We start from the raw sequence: 4925 nt of genomic DNA on the forward strand, positions 1-4925 counted from the left end.
TTTACAATTCCCTAAGGGGTAACTCATCAAAGTAGAGCCCCTTGGGCGAACATTTCGTCCGTTTGGCTCTATCATTAACCATTTAAGCGCCACAAGGACTTTTTCACGAAAATAAGCGAAAAAATGTTCAACCCTGCATGCTGCGTCGAATTGACAGGAAGTTGACGGGCCGAAGGCCCGTATTTTTGTGGACGTTTTGGCGATTCCCGACTCGGGTGGCAGCGCCGCAGGCCTAGGTAGATGTATGCCAGGCGCTTCGCAGCGCAACAGTGTTTCGTGATATATCGCGAAGCCTGTTACGCGAGACGTGGTCTGGCGTACAGCTACCTAGTTTTATAAGGCAGCAATGAAAGACTCTCGTCACGTATGTAAAATCATCCACCTACTCTCCTGAAATTAAGAACGCTCTGAGGAGAGAGATAGAAGTTAGGTGGAATTCCACTCAAGAAATGTTAGAATCCGTCCATAAGGTGTATGATCAGGTGAGGTATACTTTGTGCGCAGTCCCCCCCCCCCCCTCCCAACTCAAACCCTTTGAGAGAGTGTCGATCTAGCTGCAGGCCGACAAAGAACCTACGCTGCAGCAACGACTGCCCTCCCACACCCGTCTAGTACAGCATTGCAGTAGACACTCAGCAATCTCACTGCAGTTCTACAACAGAGAATTTTGAAGGATATTGAAGGGGTCTTTGAAATAGACATGCGCCATAAAATGGCCAACTATCCCTAGCCGCACTGCAGGAGGCTCAAAATGTTGTCTCCAAACGAAAAAGAGCAAGTTATTAAGATTTGTGGCACACTGCCGTGCGATTCCGGAGATCGCTCAGACGAGGGGTAGGGTGCAAGAGGGCCCGCGCTGAGGCTCGCGCGGGTCGGCGCGCCGCTGTCGGTGCGTGTACTGGTCGGGCTCGGACGACCGGTCGCGACCGTAGCGCGCCGTTTGGAACTGTGGCTGCGCTTCGAACTGCGCGACTTTCGTTTGTCTTTTCCGGCGACGGCGAAAAGACAAAACAGCGAGACTGGCCGTCACCGTCAAATCGGGCTCTGGTTCTGAACGGCTGCAGTCAGTGATATCTAGCTCCAGTTTCACAGCAAGCAGTTTCATAATGGGTAAGTCAAACAATTGTCGGATTCACAGGATTCACGTAGTTCCTCTTGCTATTTGATGCTTTTCGCTTTTGTCGTTAATGATATCGGCCGGGGTTTGAGTTAATTTTGGTTGGAACCGGTCCGTTGGTTTAATTCTAGAATAAGCCTCACGACAATGCGTTGCTATCCTCAGTTTGGTATGATTCCATCGTATTTCTTGTCTGGAATAACAGAAAAGTGATTTGAAAGAGTTGTGCAGGGACTAGATTTTTGTTGGGCGTTCCGTGGAGTTCTGAAAGCAATCAATGTCTATTCTTATCGGGCGTGCCTATGCGCGTCCGTCTGAGGGTGTCATAACTGAACATTTTATTTTTCCTTTTCCTGTGTAGTTTGTTACTTGAGACCTGACTCATGTGTCCTAGCTGTTCCCATCCATTTGTGTATTCAGAAAGTGTGTAATATCTTGAACTGATTTTGCATTCATGGATATTGTTTTGTCATTCCCTGCACGTTTAGAGATAAATTTATTTTCTAAAAAGTATAAGACTTGTTACATTCCAAAACTCACAAGTGCGTGTTCTCTTTGTAATTGGCTTGATGCTTCTTTTGTGTGTCTTGTTCCAGATGCTGGTCTCCCTTCCGATGAGCAATGGAACGCTCTTTTCGACTTCATCGAAAATGATGAAGAGATGTGTAAAGGTGTATACCTTCATCCCGGTGGTAAAGCAAGATTGGCCAAAAAGTGGTCTTCTCTGGCCATTATAGTAAATGGCATTGAAAATGCCACCGCTAAAAAAGATGGGCCAAAGTGGAAGTCTGTAAGTGAATTTTGTACCAGATGTCACGTATAGTTAATATTTTGTCTAACGACACGGTTATTTCAGGCTTGGAATGGGATGAAGTCCCGGGCACGGGCATCTTATCGGAAGCACGTGCAGGGCATTCTAGCTCTTGGTGGGCAGCTCCCCGAACTGAATGCCATTCGATTCGCAAACGTACACCACCGCCGGGTCATTGAGATGACTGGTGGGGTGGATGCAGCCATGAATGGGTTGCAGTTGCCTCAAGTAAGCTGGTGTATTTAAATTTCCACGACAAACATTACATGCTTATTTCAGAGTTTAAAATGTATCGTCTCTTTTAAGTTGCATGTTGTCGATGCACCTGGCAACGAAGTGCCAGAGCAGGCTGCCCCAGCCCAAGTAATACCTAATGCTGATGTCCTGCTGGCCCAGTTCATGGTTCATGGGGCTGACGTGGTGCCTCAGGTTGTAGCGATCCCTCAGCCTCCCCAGGCCAATGCTGCAGCAGCAGCAGTAGACACTCCACCAATTGTCGATGCTGCCCCCAATGTTGAACCTATCTTTGATGGTGCAGCCCATCTCGGGGAGTATGAACTACTTCCGGATGGAAACCTTGTTGAAGTTCCTTCCAAGTTGAACTATGATGACGAGGACCCACCCAAGGTTTGTAGATACATCAATTAGTTGTATGTGAATGTTTCTTAATCGTATTTTTCTGTGTGTAAATGTTACCACCTTTGTTAATAGATACGTGATGAGCAGGCCCAATCCCAAGCCATACTCATTATCAGTTCTGATGAGGATGACTCGGAAGTCAAGCCACATGATGTCTTGCTTGGGGTGCCTGAACTCGATCTTAAAGTTCCCGAGTTCAGCAGTGATGAGGACCCACCCAAGCCCAAGGTTTGTAATTAGATCCTTCAGTTGTATGTGTTGTATGTAAATAATTATTTCCTGTGTGTAACTTTGCTATCTTTGTTAGTTGATGCAGCCCAGGGCCAAAGCCAACGTCATTAGCAGCAGCAGCAGCAGCAGCTCGAATGAGCAGAATGACCAAGCCGCCGCTGGCCCAAGTGGATTAAAGGTACTTAAAATTTCAAAAGCCACCACGGTTCCGTTGGTTTGTAGTCATTTGTTTTCATCACTGTTGGTGTTGCTTTCCAGGCAATGAATCTTGGGGACTTGTCAGTAGACTGTATTACATTGGATGACGTAAGTTTTGTTTTATGTGTGTGGACAAAATAATTTTTTGTGTTGGTAGTAGGTTTGTTTATATTATACTGCCTTCCGTTTTTAATTTCAGACTCCTGTTAACCAGAAGCGCATTATGAATAAGGCATTCCATACACCCCCGGGTGATAGTGGACTCACACCAACCTGCAAGAGGCGGTTGGCATTAGCTGTACCTAAGCCAAGTAAGTAAGTCAGTTGTGCTGATTGTAGTTTCCAAACTCAAGAAGCCCTTTGCACCATTTGGTACAAGAGCTTTTGGATCACATACTTCTACGATATTTTGGGGACAAACCAGATATGCCGTTGCAATGACTGTATCGACCTGCAGGTCTGGTTGACTCACTTTACTGATCTTGAATGTGTGTTTGTGCTTTGCAGATGAGAATGTGTCTGACTTGGAAACACTTATGAAGCGCAACACAGAAGCCATGGCAAATGTCCTTAGAGAATTGCGCCGCTTTAGGGTGTAGAGCCTTTTTTCAATGGTGTTTTCAAAACCGCTTATGTTTTTGTTTTGTTTCAATTGTGTTACTATGGAAGGTATGCAAAGTGGGTACTCAAGAGTTGCGCTTATTTCTTTTGATCTAATAATGTTGTACCAGTTTTATTTTGTTTGTTTTATGTGGTTCTTTGCACCATGGTCATTGAACATTGTGTAAATGTTTGTCTTCAGTAGTTAGTCAGTTTGTAACCTTTTTAATCATGTCTAGTTTAGATCTGAAGTTTTACTTCAACAATCATTAAACTATAGGCTGATTTTTTTTAAGTGACTCTTTTATGTAAACTTAATTATTTTAGAAGTCTTATTTTGAAGATCACTTGTGATTTTTTATTGGAGTCAAATGTACACTACAGTATGTTAGTTCAGAAATTCAGTCGAGTTGGAAACAGGTATTTTTATCTTGTTTGATTGTAGTGGTTTGTTTTGTCATCTTTACCTGTAGCAGTACCTGAGAGTGCTTCCACTTCGAAACAGTCATAGAGATGGCTAGAGTACTCCGCTCTCTGAATGTAGGTTGACTTTTTTTGCTATAAAATGTTTGCCAATTTTATAAGTTCTGTTTTGTTTTATCTGACTTCTTTTGACCGCTTGTTGGACTCTGGCAGTACCACTATATTTTGTTTTTGGAGTGACTTTGTTTTATCTTGTTGCTTGTCTCTGGTTGTCATTGCGAAACATTGTTTAAATGTTTGTCTTTAGTAGTTTTTGTCCAAGTCAGACTTTTATTTTTTCTGCAACCATCGAGTTAGGCTAATTTTTTTAATATATGGTACTTTCATGCAAACTCAGTTATTTTTTATGTTTCATTTGTAGTGATTGTTACCTGTGGTTTTATTTTGTCAGTTCAATAAAAAGGGATTTCACATCCCTAGTGATTCATATCTTAGCCTGTTACTTGGAAAAATCCCTACTATCTACATCAGTTTAAGGGGGTCAGTTGGTAAAAAAGAGGTTGAGCGTTTTTAAAATATTCCAAAAAGATTTGAGACCCTTAGCTGTAAATGATCTATAACAGTGCTAATATAGTTTGCCTTTAGGTATTTAGACCTAAATTAACAGTTGTTTAGTCAGATTGACTCTCCTTATGGTAGAAAGGGCATGTTCTATAGTTGAAAGGTTTGCGTGCATGATTTACCTGACAAATTTACTTGTAAATTTGGACAATAGCTTTTTAGAATAATCATCACCAGGGCTACAAATTGACACAGGGATTTGGTTGTATCTTTTAAAATAGAGAGAAGTCAATTCTTAAAACTATCAAACTTTCTAGATTTTGATTTTTTAAAATAGATAATTTG

This window comes from Frankliniella occidentalis, unplaced genomic scaffold (genome assembly GCF_000697945.3).
Source record: "Frankliniella occidentalis isolate FOCC.00 unplaced genomic scaffold, Focc_3.1 Scaffold457, whole genome shotgun sequence".
NCBI lineage: Eukaryota > Metazoa > Arthropoda > Insecta > Thysanoptera > Thripidae > Frankliniella > Frankliniella occidentalis.